The sequence below is a fragment of the Balaenoptera acutorostrata genome, chromosome 4 (genome assembly GCF_949987535.1).
Source record: "Balaenoptera acutorostrata chromosome 4, mBalAcu1.1, whole genome shotgun sequence".
NCBI lineage: Eukaryota > Metazoa > Chordata > Mammalia > Artiodactyla > Balaenopteridae > Balaenoptera > Balaenoptera acutorostrata.
The window spans coordinates 119,558,231-119,577,503 of record NC_080067.1 but is presented as its reverse complement, the minus strand read 5'-3'; the positions used below and the strand labels follow the sequence as shown (position 1 = coordinate 119,577,503).

General features: G+C 33.8%; 1 protein-coding gene across 1 annotated transcript in view; it reads right to left on the bottom strand.

The window, feature by feature from the left end:
• ROBO1 (roundabout guidance receptor 1) overlaps nt 1-19,273 on the bottom strand; it is a 389,736-nt gene that overhangs the window by 85,253 nt on the left and 285,210 nt on the right. The window lies entirely within an intron of this gene.

The window sequence follows — 19,273 nt, the reverse complement described above, 5'->3', positions numbered from 1 at the left end:
GGAAATGAGGGCAAATGTGAAACATCTGCTCATCCTGACACTATAAATACTGCCAGCTTTGTCCAAACTGTTGGATTTATACAGACTTAAATGGCCAATTCATCCAGCAGTAAATAGAGTGTCAGAAAATTGTGTCAGTTACATTGAGAACAATGGCAGCTGAAAACATTAGGTGTGCTGATGGGGTCGCTCGCTGAAAAAAATTTTTTTTAAAAGCTTGTTTTGGGGCTGTGCTTTATGATTGGAAAAAATGTGCACTGAACATAAGTCTTTCTACCTACTGTTTACACTTTTTGAATTCATTTGTTATCAGCTGTCTGCAGCGCCTAATTATTCTCCTTTCTTGTCTCAGTTCAAATTGAAGTGAACGTTTCAAGCCAGACATTTAACAGTTTATACAGGATAATCCACTTTTTAAGACTGTTCCATTATTTCTAACCTTTTCCTTAAAAGTACTTTTAGTTACTTACGTCAGTCACTTAGGGTAACTGCTTAAAGTGAATATGAATCAAAAAATATGTTCAGATTATGTCCACAAGTGCTACTTCTCTGCTCATGAGAATATGACTTCCTTGTTAATGAATATGAGTATTTGAAAGGGTACTCTTTTCTCTTGCTAAATATTTTCTGGTCAATTGTATCTGAGACATATACACAAATATTTATAATATATAATGTATAAATTTATCAACTTTACACATTTGTATGTATACACATATATACATGGGTGTAAAGTGGAATATAAAACCCTTTTAAAAAAGGGGATATGTAAAACAACTTGCATGGTCACAAAACTGAAGAAAGCAATTAGATCTGCTAACTTCTAGATTAGTGTGCTTTCTTCTATATTCCCTTTTTATTTTTAATTGAGGTTTAGTAGAAATTATACCATTTGACTAGAAAATTATAGGAGACCTGAAAAATCAGGTCAAATGCCTTCAAATGTCCCGTAACTTATAGGGAAGAAAATACAAAGCTAGGAGAATAAGTTTAGGTTCAATTTGGTAATGCTGACGTTCTAGCTTATAATTTTTTTAAACTCTGATTGTAATTGACTGGTTTACTCATGAATTTGGCAAACACTATCATTATCCAGGTGTAGTAACAGGCGTGTGCGTCATTGCCTGAGGATTTTCCTCCACACACATCCATACAGGAGCGTTTGATTCCTTAGTTAAGGGTTGGAATAACCAACATAGAAATCAGACCAAGAAACTGAAAGGACTGACTGGATAATAAACCAAATCCAGAAGAGAGTTTGGTTTGTTTCAATGAAAGAAAACCAAATGATTAATTAAATGAATGGGAAAATATGAATTTCCAATATATGCAGGGAATTTGAGTAGGAAAATCTAAATGTTCAAATCACTTAGACAAGTGAAAACTTCGGGTGGTCTCTTTTCTAAATCTCAGAACTATGTCTAATAACATGTGCCAGAATCCATGTTTCTTTTATAAAACGCCAGCTCTCCTCAAACCTCAAAGACTTATGTGGGAACAAGGGATACAAACCCTTATGCAAACTACATTTATCCTGCAGCGATCCTTCCACACAGGATATTTGCCTGGAAATGAATTTACTATATCTTATAGGCATATCCTCCAGCCAACATCAACAATGACATCAGCCACGAGGCATGTCTTACAAAAAATCCTTTCCTACATGTATGTTAAATATTAGATATAGACATATCTCTAAGAAAAATTTTAAATGGATTAAATATGCCTTTTTCAATCTTCTATCATCATCACGTATCTATTTAGATTGAGAAGGCCAATCACCATATGCATCTGATGTTCATGATAAAATGTTGGACTATTTTTCAAGGGCTACAATATTTAAACTTGCCATAATTAAACACACATAATCACGTTACTAATATGATGTTCAGTGTTGAAAATATAGAAAATTAGATAAGCAAAGAAAAAAAGAAAAGCTACCTATAATTCAGCCATGCGAATTGTACCATATTGTTTTAAAATATTCTCCTACAGTATCACTTGAATGACTGTTTAATGGTCTAAATACAAATTACCTTAATTATTTAACTAATCTATTGTCTTTAAATTTAGATTGTTGCTAATTCCCCCGTTAAACACAATGGTGAGATTTACATCCCTCTAAATTTTATTCAAGTTTATTTCAACTGAAACTCTCTCTGACAGGACACTTTCCTCCCAAACCTCACGAACACAGAACATTAACATCCTTGCCAAACTTAGAATAGAATCTCCTCTTAATTGGCACTTTTATATTAGTGAGGTTAAACATTTATATTCACATTACCTTGTCATTGATATCCTATTTGTTGTGGATATTGTGTTCTTGCGCTTAACTTTTTTTTAAAATTTATTTTACTGAAGTATAGTTGATTTATAATTTTGTGTTAATTTCTACTATACAGTAAAGTTGTTCAGTTATACGTAGATATACATTCTTTTTCATATTCTTTTCCATTATGGTTTATCCCAGGTATTGAATATAGTTCCCTGTGCTATACAGTATTCCCCTTCTAAATAAAAGGGCAGGGTATGGGTTATGGGTTATAAGGGGTGGAATGCTAGAAAAGATTAAAAACCTTCTATCTCAATGGTGTACAAACTTTTTTTGTCTTCTTAAGCCATGAAACTTCCCCTCCAAACAAATTCTTCCTCAAAGATCGAATTCCTAAATAGATAACAGCTTGGGGACAGGAGAGGGGGTTCCACGAAGTGGCTTCTGAAGCCATTTCTGGGGGTCCCTCTACTTTAGGTAGTGGTTCAAATAACATCAGCCTAATCCAAACACTGCCTTTTAAATTGTGCTTAACTTTTTGATTTCTAAGAATTAAGGATAAGCTAAAATTTTATCCACTTCTCAAAAATGCTGTAGATATATTTTTCCATTTATTAAAAGTCTTTCTAATCTAATTAGGCATTTTTGTTGTTCTATCAATAAAATTATATAATATAGATTACATAATACATATGAAATTATATTATATAAATATTCACTCTATTTTCATCCTGTATTTTGCTTTTATTAAATTTTAACCCATCTATATTTTTGCATATATAGAAAGCTATTTTTTTCTAATAGCTCATTATTGCATCACCATTATTGAACAATCCATCCTCTTATCTGTATTAGTATGAAATGACATCTTTATAATATGTGTATAGCTTTTTAACTTAAAACGTAGAGAGATTCTTTTAGGGTCAAAATTATTCCCTGGAACACCATACAAAATTCTCCAAAAATGGTGCTCCAGCATCCTTAAAGTGTGTGAATGGACCTTCCCCAAAGTACTGATCATGAAAGTACTTAGAAACCTTTATTTATATGAGGACAAATTGTTCATCAAAGCAAACTTTGATAAATTTTAGACACATCATGTGGTAATTTCTTACATAAAATGAAATGATTCTGACACACAGAAATGAAAATGAGTGCAAACAGCCCTAAGTGCAAGGTTATTCACCAGCAGGACTTTTAATGACTATTATTGAATAACAGTTACAAAAAGACAGACGTGGATTCATAAACATATTTTGGACACCCCCAAACCCAAACTGTCCTCTGGGCACCTATTTTTCTTCATTTGTTTATCTTGTGAGATATAAATTGAAATAGTACTTAATCAAGATAAAGTCCTATCACTTATCACTCATTTAAAAAGAGAAAAAATAAAAGGATGCAGATCACACATCATTTAATAAGACATAAAGTTAGCAACCCCATTACCTTTACTCTTTGTCACAGTTACCCATACTTCCTGCAGACTTTATTCTGTGCAGTCTGTCTTTGTGGCCAATGACAAGTGAAACATGGAGGCTGATTGGTTGAAGGAGATGGAAGGGTATGGATGGAAAGGGGAAGAGAAGTTCCAGTCACAGTGACACGATGATTAGAAGATGGCCAATAAAATGTCAACTTACCAGACCCAACTAAAACAAAGCAAAAAAAGAAAACATGGAATAAATAAAAATAAACAGAAAATGAAACAGAAGAAGTAATAAGATTTGACTTAACAATGATCTTTCTTTTAAAATAAAATGAAGGGCACATTAATATTTGGATACATGGCTCATACTGTCCATGAACGAATATCTGTTGGCATTTCCAGCATCATCATAAATCATTTAAGAAAAATAGAAATGAATCTTAAAATCTCTACTTTGATTAAATGGCAGAGCTACAATGAATGATACCTATGAAATTATAAAACACTTTTCAATGACTTTACATTTTGGTACCAGGATTAGATAACTATATACGTAATGGGTTTAAAAACACACTATAAATCTTAACTGCTAATGCTACATAGAATAAAAATCAAGCATCTTAAGGATAAAGAAGTGTTAAATCCTGTAACTCCACCATCAGATTAATTTTAAAAGGTTCATGCTGCCAATGATATTCTATTAAACCCATGCTTCTCATACTTGAATAAGCATAAGAATCACCCTAAGATCTGGTTAAAATACAGGTTATGATTGTATAGGTCAGAAGTGTGACCAGGGATAACCCAGGTTCTGCTGGTTCAGGACAATAGGTTGAGTAGCACGGTTAAAAAAAGGTATTACATTTGAATTCTTGCATATTTTTTTTTGAATTCTTGCATATTTTTAATTGAGAAAGCACACAGGAAAAATGTAAACACATTATGGAAACAGAGAAAACTTTATAACACTAATAAATTTATAATCACATTACCTGTTTTCAATGCTGAAACATTGGGTATTTTAACATAGAAAGCTCAAGTATTACATATTTAAAATACTGGAAAGTAATTGTTTTGCTCATTTAGAAACAAAGGTAATTACTGTCAAATGCAGAGCTTTTCCGTAATAGCCCAGTAGACATCCACAATACATTCTACTCAAATAAATAATGTCCGTGTCTTTCAGCAAGTCACAACTAATTAGACTTGATATACATTCCGGTACTTTAAATAAATGAACTATGCCAAGCACTGCTGCTGCGAAATGGTAGCTTTAAAATGGAGAGAGGAGTTCTCTTGCCTATTGTTACCACATATGCAAAATTTAAAGATAATTCAGAAGCACATTTTAACTCACACGTTCCCTTTAACGTGAGTGAAATAAATTGTCTACTTTTCACTCTAAGGTAAAAGCTCTAAGCATAGGGGGCTTCCCTGGTGGCGCAGTGGTTGAGAATCTGCCTGCCAATGCAGGGGACACGGGTTCGAGCCCTGGCCTGGGAGGATCCCACATGCCGCGGAGCAACTAGGCCCGTGAGCCACAACTACTGAGCCTGCGCATCTGGAGCCTGTGCTCCACAAGAGAGGCCGCGATAGTGAGAGGCCCGTGCACCGCGATGAAGAGTGGCCCCCGCTTGCCGCAACTAGAGAAAGCCCTCACACAGAAACTAAGACCCAACACAGCCAAAAATAAATAAATAAATAAATATTTAAAATAGTGTGGGAAAAAAAAGTATTAAAAAAAAAACCTCTAAGCATAATTTTTCAATCACACAGGCAAGAAAAGTTAAAAAAAGCATATTCTCATTTGCTCAGGCATAATGTTTATCATAGCATAACTATGCTATCCAGATTTGAAAACAAACAGAGGATGGGACTTGCTTACATTTCTCATAACCTTAAAGATGATGTCTTTTAGGTGACAGGAAGAAATGTTCAGAAACTACAAGAGAGAGAACCTGACAACTGTAGCAACAGAACTTTGCTTTGAGAAAACAAAAAGTCATAAAATTATCTTTTGGGTTATCTGAAAATAAATTTGATCCCATTAGACTGATGCAGTTAAAATCAAGCCTTATTTGAAGTCAGGAGATCAGAGGAATGATTCCTAAATAGTTTCTAGTCATGTATTTTCAGTAATTTAAAATTTCTTAAACAGTTTCAAAAATATTTAACATGTTAGAAACCAAAAAAAATCACTGGGAAGCAGCTCATTTAAAATTTTAAAAAGCACTTTTCCCTTGCCTATAGGTTTTACCAGCAATTGAACCATAGCAGTTGAATCTTTTAATTAAAATCCAGTGTGTTTAAGAATGTTAGGCTAATGCATTTGCATATCACATCAATGACAATTGATAACTGTAAGGTTTTTCATAGTCTATTAAGGACCCTAAAACTTATCTAAAACAACATCTAACACAGAAGCTCCTAAAACATCAGAAGTTTTTGAGAGGACCCTATCTTGAATGATCATTTAAGCTTTTAACAACCATGATTATCAGGAAGTGATTCTTCTTATCTAAATGAAAACCTGCCTATCACAATTTCATTTGTTCGAGTTTAAGTAAACAAATAAATGCCACTTATACCCTCCACATAAAATCCTTTTTCTCATTTGAAGAAAATTATCATCCCAAAATTTCTCTTCTGGAGAATAAATGATAGAAATTTCTTTAAGTTTTTCTCAGATTTCCCCTTTCTCTGTATTTCTCTCAGGGTCAGATCAAAGGATTTTTTTTTTTTTTTTTCCCATACAGAAAGCAGAGATCTTCTACACAACAGGCAGTGCCTATTATTGTCCGGTTAGGAAAGTCCAGAAAGAATTAGAAAAAACAAGAGTCATTTGGATCCTGTTCATTCATTATCCTCTAAAGCTCCTGGTTTATGGGCTGCTTCACTCCCACCCTCCACATAACTCATCTCAACTTTTTTTCTGCTTTAAAGGCTGGGAGCACCTCTATCCCAGCTCCCCTTTCTCCCTAAGAAAGACGAAAAGCCTGTCTGTCTCTATCTCTAATAAAACAATAAAACAATAAAATGTTAGCTCTGGAAGTGACCTTAGAACTTATCAGTCTAACCCTATCTTTTTGCATGAGAAAACAGAGAACCTAAATTGTTAAATAACTTTCTCAAGGTCACAGATGACTAACCAAAGGCTGTCTTCCAGGTCTCTCGACTAAATCCAAGTCTGTACAAATTTCCCTACTAGTTAATCAGTTTGGGGAGAACTATATGCAATAAGACACAGAATCTATTCGATTTTACATTTAAACTATCATAAACTGTTTAATCTAAAATCATTACTACCTACACATAAAAATAGTTTTAAAGAATTCTTCATGACATTAAAAAAATCTTTAAAGAATATTTAGCTAGAGTTTTAAAAAGACATGGGAAACTAACAGGTGAGAAGAAAACAGACTTAAAGCCTCTTAAGAAGTTCACCTTTTTGGAAAAAAATGTAATGCAATCATTTCTTAAGGGTGAACCAATTTTAATCATTTCTTGTCTTGAACTCACTATAAATTGAATAAAATACTACTCTTTCGAAGCATGAGAATAATATCTTAACAAAAATACTTTTTAAGGTAAATGTGTCAAATAGGAAGGTAAAAAAACTTTAAAAAATAAATATATATTTTTAAGAGGAAAAAACCTTACTAGTTTTTTTTTAACATTGCAACATTGTGCAGATTACAATCCATCTCCAGGAACAGCTTTAAATTTCCTTATATTGGACGGAGTTTGGAAAGGTGTGAGGGATTAGAGAATTTGCCACAAAGTTGAGTTTGTATACAAAGCATACTGTTTTCACCCAGATTTTATTTTCTTGGGGTTGGGTGGGGGAGGAAGGGAAGTTAATCAAAGTCTAAATATATATATATATATGTATTATATATATATATATGTATATAATACATATATATAATACACGTTAATTATATAATTTTATAAAACTCTGGTTCTCTTTTGAGTCTAAAAAAGAAAAAGAATAGCTTTCTTCCAAATATTTGGAGATATACAAACATTATACACTTGACTAACAGTTTTTAGAAAAAGAACTGTTCAAAAAGTTTGGGAGAATTTAGCCTCTTGCTCTCTCTCTGTCTCTCTCTGTCTCTCTCGTCTCTCTCACAAACACACACACACATATACACACTTCGAATAAGAGATTTTCTTCCTCATTTGAATGTGTCATCAAAGGGCTCCAGATTATCTAATTAGTTTGAAATCTTTTGTATTCTAAGAATGTACATTGTCCAGACAATAATTTCTAGGTATAAATGAGAAGAAGCTAAGAGAGAAAAGAAACAAAAATGAAAATAAGGAAGCAAAGAAGGAAAGAAGGGAGGGAGGGAGGAAGGGAGAAAGAAAAAACTCATTTCTTCTATCTGCTTGTCATATTCAGGAGACATGAGTCAGAAAGATGATAAATGTTTGAAAAAATTATACAGAAGCTGGAGTAAGAGGCTTTTTTTTGGTCTGAGAAACTAAGTTAGCCGGACAGATACTTAAGAAGTCTTCAGATTATGTCTAATAAATACAGGGACCAGCCAATCTTAATAACTACTTAGGCCAGAAAAGAAGAAGATAATGGGCCTAAATAATAGCATGAACGACTTAGGAAAAGTATAGAAAAGAAGCAGTTAACAGTAAAGGTCACTGAACCATGAATTGGTTGCCAACTGTGATGTCTCTAGAGGTCTTTAAAAATGGGATTTATTTCCATTTGGCCACAACAGTTTAGCTATATAACGCTGTCTGGTAAAGAAATAGAGTAGTTGACTCTTAAAGTGCTTTCTACGCTATGATTTTAAGACTATGGAAATTCAGAGGTAAAGCAAGACAACAGATATACCCCTCTGCTTGCAATATTTTTCCTTCAGATTATGTATACCCAAATGTATACTCTAGTAGAAAATGTCCTGGAAAATATTCTTTTCAGTTAATATTACCTAAAGTTGATGAAGTACTTTATACACATAGCTCATATGATAAATCCAGGAGATAGCAGAAAATTCCAAGAAAGTAAAATATTTGCATGATTAGCACAACATTAAAATTACAATTTTGGTATTTCCACATTGAAATCTCAATTTTTGAAGCATAATGGCAAAAATATTTGAGTTTATCCTTACAAATTAAAGTACTGAGATTCTTCGCTATTAGCAATGGGCTATATACAATTATTTGTACTGTAATGACAGAAGATTTCACAGTATCTGGGTCTAAAATAATTTAAGTATTCTAAACTCTTAGAATGGCCCTATAGAATATTTCATAGTTAAGCAAATTTACAAACAGTAGGACCAATCCTACTAGCAAATATCAGAGAACAGCAGCTTTCTTAAATGGGTTACAAATGAAATCACCCTGACTATGGAATTCTTCTGCTTATTCATTTTCATTATTAGTAGCTAAATTGTAGTGAATCCCTAAATTGATGTGATTTTTTTCATTCTCATACACAGTGCTTTTTGAACAGCAGGGCTCAATTAACAAATCTGACAGACTAGAATTGTAAATACCACATTCCAGAAGAATATGAATGGAGTAAAGTAATGAGTTACAAGATTTTTTTGAGAAGAAACACATTTTTATTAAAACAGAGGAACACTCAAATTTTTAAGTAGTGGAGTATCTATATTTGAACTGACAAATCCCAGTCACTGGTACACCAGAGAAATTATATGCATAGATACTCATGAATGATAATATCTCTAACAATTAAAAACCCTCAAGATATTTTAATACTAGGTATGATTTCTTTTTAGGGAAAAGATTGAGTTTAACATAAAAGCCTGTCATTACATCTTTCAACTTTTCAGACATAAAAATAGAGTGATTAAGAGGAACATTTTTAGAATATATTTAATGGATACATAAAATACCATGAACTTTTCCCCTCCGCTCAAATATCTCACTTTATTCTTTAGATCAGTGGTTCTGAAGACAATTCTGATTGTCACAACTGAAGGGGGGGGGGTGTTTCCGGCATCTACTAGGCAGAGGTCAGGGATGCTGATAAACATCCTATAACGCACAAGACAGCTTCCCACAACAAAGCATGATCCAACCCAAAATGTCAGTAGTGCCAGGACTGAGAAACATTGCTATCTGCACAAAATACCTTGCACTATGCCTGACACATTACAGGTACTCAGAAAAAGTTAATATTCTTCTTCTTTTCCTTCTGCTTCTACAAATGTCCCCACTGTCCCCAAAAGCAGTTATTAAATGGTGCAACTTAGTTATTTGCCTGCTAAAGAGTCTGAGATTGAAATGCAGCTACCCAGCAATCTATGATAACGTGTATGCCACCAGACGTAGGATCTCAGGATCATAATTTTGGTGGTAATACTCCCTAAGACAATTTAGAAAGCCAGAAACCTAGATCTTTCCTCTCCTTCTTCCGAGAGATACACAATTCATTACCAATTCCATAGTTTTTATTTCATAACTATTTCTCCATTCCATCCACCTCTTTCTATCTCTATTGCCACCACCCTGGACAAGTTATCCACCAGCATTCACCCGAACTAATGTCTTGTTTTTTCCATTCCAACCTCACAATTCAGCCACAATGATTAAAAATAAACTAATCTGATTATAGTACTTTTTTTCTTAAAACCCTTCATTATGGTCCCATTGCTCTTAAAATAGAGAGCAAAATCTCTAACATGACCTCATTATGTAACTCTTCGGTGTCTTCTCATAGCCCTTCCCCGCCTCCACCTCCCTATCTTAGCCCCATAGATTTTCTTCTCATCCTCGAGTACATCTTGCTCCATCTTCCTTCTGCTTCTGTTTATGCTGTGCCCTGGGATCCTCCCCCTTTTAATTCCTACTCACCCTAGCCCTCAGCTCAAAAACAAATACTTCTTCAAGGAGCTACCTCTAAATTTGATACTAAATCTTATCGGAATGCTATATGTTCTCACAGCAACCTTAACTTTTCTCCTTGAGCACTTACTATAGTTTTAAATTATACATTTGTGATTATTCTATAAATGTCTGTCTCTTAAGCTAGCCTATAAGCTCCATGTGGGCAAGTATTTAACCATTTTGTTTGCCATCATTTCTCTAGAACTTATCAAGTTGAGGACATTATTCACATTGTAAATATCTGTTGAAAGAGTGAACAAATGACAATAATGTCCCCATCGCCCAGTTGAAAGCACTTTCTTCCTCCCTGGCCTATCTGTACAAATCCACTTTTCATATTCTGCTGATGCTGTAGACATCTGTGTATATCTCTCTTTATCAATAGGCTGTAATAAGCTCCATGAAGGCAGGCTCCGTGTCTTATTACCTGTGCATCCTTCACAGTGCTTAGCATATTGTTTTATACACAGAAGGTGCTCAAGAATTTGTTTAGTTGAAAATCTGGAACCCTTACCTTCAAATGGCATAATTCATGGAGGGTCAGCGTTAAGGTACATGATGGCATAATGATAAAATTATTCAATAATGATAAAATTAAACAACTTTGGATCAAGATTCTCTGCAAAATCAATCAGATCTATCCTGCATAAATCACATAACCTTTCTACATCTCAGTTTAATAAAGAGCCATCAATGTTAGCTAACTATGTGTCAGATCATACACTAGAAACCTTCTCAGCAACTCTGTAGAAAAGAGTTCAATATGCCAATTTTGTAAAGGGAGAAATGTGAAAATTAAGTAATTTTCTTGAGGTCACACATCAGGTAAGACATGGAAGATTGGAGCTCAGGTCTGTCCAGCTCTTTAAATCCTTGCTATTTTTACTACCTTGCATGACTTGTTTGTTTGAAATTTTTAAAAAAGTGTTAAATCTTATTCTAATGTAAATTTGGTTCTGAAATCTTTTGGCTCCATGACCTAAGCGAAGTAACTTTCAGTAAGACATTATTTACAAAGTAAATCATCAACATAATGAAAAGGCAACCTACTGAATGGGAGAAAATATTTGCAAATTATATTTCTGATAAGGGGTTAATATCCAAAATATATTAAAAACTCATACAACTCAATAGCAAAATACCAAATAATCTGATTAGAAAAATGGGTAGAGAATCTGAATAGACATTTTTCCAAAGAAGATATATAGATGGCCAATAGGCACATGAAAAGATGCTCAACATCACTAACCATGAGGGAAATGCAAATCAAAACCACAATATCACCTCCCACCTCTTAGAATGGCTAATTATTAAAAAGACAAGAAATAAGAAATGTTGGCAAGGATGTTGAGAAAAGCAAACCCTTGTGCACTGTTGGTGAGAATGCAAATGAGTGCAGCCACTGTGGAAAACAATATGGAGGTGCCTCAAAAAATTAAAAATAGAACTACCATATGATCTAACCATTCCACTCTAGGGTATGCATCCAAAGAAAGCAAAAACACTAGCTCAAAAATATATACATACCCCATGTTCACTGCAGCATTATTTACAATAGCCAAGATATAGAAAAAATCTAAATGCCCATCACTGGGAGAATGGATAAAGAAATGTAAACTAACTAAATGAATACACACACACACACACACACACACACACACACACACACACACACACGCAATGGAATATTATTCAACCATAAAAAGAAGGAAATCCTGTCATTTGAGACAACATGGATGGACATGGAGGGTATTATGCTAAGTGAAGTAAGTCAGACAGAGAAAGAAAAATACCAAATGATCTCACTTACACGTGGAATTTAAAACAAAAAATAAAAAAACAAGTCCATAGATACAGAGAACAGATTGGTGATTGCCTAAGGTGAGGGTGAGGAGTAGGTGGAATGGAGGAAGGGGGTCAAAGTTACATATTTCAAGTTATAAAATAAGTAAGTCATGAGGATCTAATGTACAGCATAGGGAATATAGTTAGTAATACTCTACTGCATTCTTGAAAGTTGCTAAGAGAGTAAATCTTAGAAGTTCTCATCACAAGAAAAATTTTTCTAACTATGTATATGGTGATGGATATTAACTAGACTTACTGCACTGATCACTTTGCAGTATATATAAATATAGAATCATTATACTGTACACCTGAAACTAATATAATGTTATATGTCAATTATACCTTAACAAAAAAGATATTGTTTAAATGCACAATATGTATTAATATATTAACATGGGTACATAATCTGCTTCACATATGGGCATGTTTCAAACATATAAAAAGGTTTTAGGGGAGAAAATGACTCATGCTATATTTTATTTTCTCATTAAAAAAAAAACAAACCAATGTCCAAACAGCCAATTCCATCTCTGAAAGATGATATGATGCAACCTTTTAGGACAACTACCGTAAATGTCAAATGCATGCAGTCAAGTATCAAATGTATATGTTCACAGTTTGCTATACATTATAAAGACATCTCTGACCTCAGTTTTTTCATCAGTAAAACAGAGCCCCCATCCATGTCTAACATTCATAATCTCAACAATCCAGCACAGGAATTATGTAATTTACCATTATTTCCAAGAAGCCTATATCAGGCCAAAATTACTGATCATCAATTATATTTAGTCATTTAGTACACTTGGGGGGAATAAAAAACCTGAGGAAAAACACAAGAGCACACCTCATCTCTTTACTAATGACCTAAAAAGAACACTGTTTGAAATGACTATTCTACCATCCACAATGTTAACTTTTTAAAAACACCTTTGTAAAATGGTCGTATCTATCAGTTTTAGTTGTGCAATGCTCTAAATTTTCTCCTAATGACACTGACCACACAAAATAAATGTCCTACAGCTAAAGCTAACCTTAACAACCATTTATGGATTTTCCTACTCTTGTAATTCTGTTATAAAGCAATTACTCAGCTACATTTTGTCTTATTTTAGTATTTTCTACAGGTGTGTTTATACTGGCACATTATTTATCAAGTCCTGAGAATAACAGTTTAAAAGCAAATTAAAGTGCTCGTGGTATTTTAATCAGTTTTGCAAACTTTAGGTATGACATTAAAAGGTAGTAACTTCCAATTTATACAGAATCTTTTAAAAAAATGAAATAAAAAGAAGCATATTATATTTTGAAATTATTGAAATAAGGCTCAAAGGACACCAGCTGCTGCTGGTATAACTATTCTAATGATGACCCTAATGTCTGGAATATACTGAAGTGATTTGTGAATCTAAAAGGATGAATACTGTTCAGTGGAATTTCTCAATCTGTGTATACCTATAAAATATTTAAAACGATAGCAAGCAAATAATAAAATTTGATACATATGGATGCATAAAAAGACCATTTTTCAAGTATATTGCATATTTAATTTACCCAGGGTTCATCATAAGGGTGTCCTTGATGTCAATTAGTCTAAAATTATTCTCTTTATGATTATTCTCTCTTAAACAATGACTTACCTCAATTACTTTATGTCCTAATAATTCTGGACAAAATAGGATACATCAATGTAAATTAACTTAGAATTAATTCTTTTACATTAAAGTACACACAATATCACAAAATTCCAATGCTTAAAGTTATGTGAGATTGTTAGTAATGAATCTAATGTTTTAAAATGAGCTACCCATTAATGACTAGAGCAAAAATCTAATTTATTTCATTCAAATTTCATTCTCAGGCTGAGTAATGCAGATTGTGTAGATTCACACAACTCAGTTACATATTTCCAGGTTGATGTCATTAGTTCAGAATGTAGGTTGCTAAAGACAGTTGCTAAGTTATACATTTATGTAACTGAGCAACGAGAAAAACTTATCCACTGTTATGTAGATGAATAAATCACAGTAAAGCTCAGAACATAACGGAAGACCCATGATGTGCTATTTACTAGTGTGGTACTGTGTCATTATTTGTCAGAGAATCATCTTATGTATCAATTATTTCTTGTACCTGACTGCTCTACTTATTTCTTCAAATACTTGCTTGGCAAAAAACATTAAGAGAGTGTTTCAAGTTCTCTGTAGGAAGGCTATGTGGAGAATTGCTTTTTCTTTTGATTAATATTTAAGATTTATATCAGTTTGTTTGAAATAACTAAAGGCAACCCAAAACCTTCATGAGTAAATGAAAGAAATCTAAGAGAATGTCACATCTTCAACAGTCATTAGGGTTAAAATGGCTATTTCTGAAAGGCTATAAGAACACAAGAAGTTCTTTACTTTATCCTTTCTACAAAAAAAAAAAAAAAAAAAAAAAGGAAAAGAATCATAGGCCATAATGCTGCTGGGTCTCAATCAAATCAAATAGCATAAAAAAAACCCAGCAGGAGTGGAGCTCGGCATCCTATTTATGCCACTGGATCAGAACAGTTAGGAGAGGAAGCCATTCTCACAAATCATTCTCTTGTTAAATTCTGTAGTGGGGCTTCATTAAACCTCTTGGCTGATAGCACTTGACTTTCAGCCTGTTCACAAAGAGCTCAGCTGGCAATACTGACTCTTTACTTCAATCACACATTGTCTTTTGGGTTTTCTTTTTATAATCACTAATCTTTTTTTTTTATTCTCATTAGCTCCTCAAATCTTCAGTTAAATTTTTTAAATCATTATTTTAACTACAAAACAAGCAACAACAACAACAAAAACACAAAATCCACAACAAATCCTGTAAGGGAGGCATTCTGAATAAGACTCTTGAGTTCAACATTGAGTGTAGCAATACGTACATACAGGAGGTGGTAAATTTATATATGACACTGCGTGTGTGTGTGTGTGTGTATCCCAATCCCTGGAGCACTGTTTACTCTAGTACCACTGACTTTACTGGGCCTTTGTGGATTGCTGCCATGTGTGATGAAGAATCATTCCGCAAAGAACGAGTCTGCCATATCTTGTCAGAGTGTGGCAGACATGTCACACACACATCAAGGTTCTTAAAGTCATCAAGTAAAGCTTTGGGGGCCTTAGAATATGTGTTTCATCCAAACGTTGAACTCACAGTCCTTTTTTTTAAAATCTGAAACACTTTATTTACCATTTCATAATAGTGAATTCACAGTTCTTAACTAAAATCTTGGATTATAGTAAACCTGACTTGAGCCTGCAAAAGGGCCATCTGACACTATTAGTTTTGGCTTTGACTCAAATAACCATGTTATTGGTCAGAAACAATGTACTATTATACTGCCAGCTTTTCTGAAATCAGCAATTTAAGCAAACTGTTCCAACAAATGATTTAAATGAAGTCTACATCAAAGAAAGGAAATTCAGAACTGAAGGGTCCAGTTTTTTCTCTCATTACTTCTTTACTGTCTAGATATTATACCAGCTCTAAAAAGTCAGATGACTCTTACCCTCTATCAGATCTCATATGCTGATAGAAAGCTTTAGCCTGGTGAAGCCTGTTTATGGGAACTACAAATTTACAAAACAGGCTTTCTTTCCCCCAGAGTTTGTTTTTGAATGCAAGTTTATTAAAGTTTACCCCTCACTACTGGCAGTAAAATCCACAGTAAGTTACATTGTTTAATTTTCACTTAAATTTTAATTTTACATTCTGAAATAATTATATAGTGGTCCATAAAAAAAAAAAAAAGCCATGCACATGACATGTTGCATTGTGTGGGATTAACATGTGGTTTGGTAAACTTCAAAGTTGCTATTTCACATCTTAGAAAATGTTCAATGCACAAATGCACATTTCTTTTAATGGACTATGTCTTCTGATTCATTTTCAAGACTATTAAAGTTTTAAATTATATGGAAGTTATTACTGGGGACCATCTATCCACATTATTTTTATCTCTAGTTTCAACTGGTCCAATATATGGATTATATTTATGGAAGGCGCAGTGAAGGGATTCAATATTATTCATTTTATCAGGAAATTTAGCAGCATTGAACATATAAGGGGGGATAATAATTATGTTTAAAGATCAAAAGGAATCATGTAACTTATGGATCTGTTTAATAAAAAAAACTATTTTGGTCTCAAATGCATATCAAATATACACAATTAATAAAAACAAAAAAGTATTTTTACCTAATGTAGATATTTTTGTGTTATACCTAACTTTCTTCTGTTTCTTGAAGCAACTAGAATAAAAATTGACATTTTTTTAAACCACAATTACAGAAACCTTGATAGTCATTGTTTATTGAAAAGCATTTATTGTGTGTCTATATAAAGTATAATGGGAGATGCACACATGACTCAGACTTTAATCTTTTTATACAGCCAGTGATAAGCAGCTAAGAGCACTAAAGCTACATAAAGTCCTGATATATACACATATAAAGACACATGACTGAAATGACTCCTTCTCTTCTTCTGCCTTCTTCATATCACCTTTATTGCTTCTCCTTTTACTGAGCATTTAAATGCTTCACACAATGTGCTAAGCATTTCGTATTTATTAGCTCATTTAATCTCCACAAAATCCTATGAGGGAGACATTTTTACTCCCCTTTACAGAGGAGAAAACTGAGAATCAGAGATTTAACATCTTGTACATTCAGTTTTTGAATCCATGTGTGTCTATCAGAAAAGACTGTTAGTTCTACCCTACAGAACATTTCCTAAAGCAGCAGCAAAAAAAAAAAATATTGAGGACTGATTTTGACAGACCTCAACAACAAGGAATCACAGAAAATTATAATTGCAGAAAAGCAAAACAATTACCAAATTCTACATTAATCAGCAACCAAAAATTTCAAATCTCTATGGTCAAAATAAATATTACTGAGACTCTAATGGGTTTTTAGTTGTTTTGGAAGAAGAGATGAGAAAAATAATCATAACAACCATCATTTTGCATAAGCACTTCATAATCCACAAACCACTTTTATGAGAATATAAGTACTTTGTTAATTATCTTTTTAAAACTTTTCTATCATCTTTGATGTTTATAGTCTGTGTACATTCATTTTTTTCAACAGATGAGTATACTAAAACTCAGAGAAGTTAAGTGACTTGCCCAGGATCCCACAGCTGGTATATATCAGGGCAGCCCTTGATTCACTCAGACAGAAAATGTTACATGAGCGCCAAGGATTCTCCTAAGACTGCAATAAGCAACGAGACTAAGAAGGTGAAGTAAATAAAGTGTGCCTGTAAGGAACTCACAGTCAAATGGGGCAGATATTGAAACGCAATAAGGGTGGCAACAGCATGAGATGGATCCATGAATGTGCATACCTAACCTGACACTGGGGTGAGGACTGCCTGCAAAGCTTCCTGGAAGATGCCTGCCTAAGCTGGATCCAAGGATAGGAGTAATTAGCAAGTAGAAGATGGGTCAGTGGGGGCAGAGCATTTTAGACCAAAGGACTAACATAAAGAAAAGCCCAGACGTATGCTCCATGGCGGTATTTACATGAAAAAATATGTAAACAATATAGTGTTACTACCCTGAAGGGAGTAGCAAGAGGGGACTAAGTAGCCAGGCAGAGCAGTATTTAAGTATTTTGAACCTCATCTGGAGAGACGGGAAGCATGACAATGTTTCATGAATGGAACTAATGCAATTCGATTTGTGTTTTAGGTCAATGTACCTGTTGTATGGAGGATGGAGTCTATGGGACAAGATGGAGGCAAGGAAACTGGTTAGATGTTAAGTTTCACTGCACAAGAGATAATAAAGCAGTGATAAGAAGATAAGAGAGGTGTTGAGAGTTGAGAAATATTTAAAAGGCAAAATAAATAGGATTTTAAGGTGATTGACATTCGAGAAATGGAAGAGTAAAGCATGACCCCACCAGCACCCAAGCTGCCTACTAGTGTGTACTTGCAGGTTGCATTGCCATCAACTGAAATGAAGAGTACAGAAGATATTCAGCTTCTTACGCCTCGTCTGCTCCTGTTTTCACTGCATCGCTACTATTTCCTATGAATTAATACTCACACACTGGGTTAGGAGAATCTTAAAAGCTTAGCCAAACCTCTGACTGTTGCTTCTTGTTTCACTGGAAATCCTAACTATTGATCAATTCCTAGTTCATTGGGATATTAACTAGGGGTCAATTATTAACTATAGTGCCCAAGATATTTCAGCAGGTTTTTTTTTCTTTTCCTTTTCCTTTTTATTTTTTCTTTTTTTCTTTGGCATGCAGTTCACCAGCAGCAAGGAGAGAAGCTGTAGGAAACATTCCATCAGTAGCAGTTAAGTCAGCCAAAGGACTGCACTGGTTTTTTTTTCTGCCTTGTATCTCTCCTGTCTCACATCAATCTCAGACTTCAAGGTTCAGCCTGCCAGAGGCTGTCAGTAGCTAACCAATCCTAACGGGGAAGTGCTCTGTTCCTTCACTGCAGAGTAGGCATAATACTTATGGGAAGCATCAGACAAAATAACAGTTCTTCAGAACAGAATAGAATGCACATCTTTTTGATGATCATTTGAACATTCCTATTGTATGCCAAGAATACATTAAAGAGATATCAACATCATTCATGATACCATATTTTAGAACTAAAAAAAAAAACAAAAAAAAAACAGGTGATGAAATTGAGAGAATGGAGTACTTTCACATCAAGGGAAGAAAAATGGATAAGCGCTTATGAGAAAAGAGCTGGGATTTCACAGAAATCCCAATTGTCTGGTAACAGAGCATCACCTGGTTTAGAGATGTTTGGCATCTGCCTTTTCTTTTAACAGA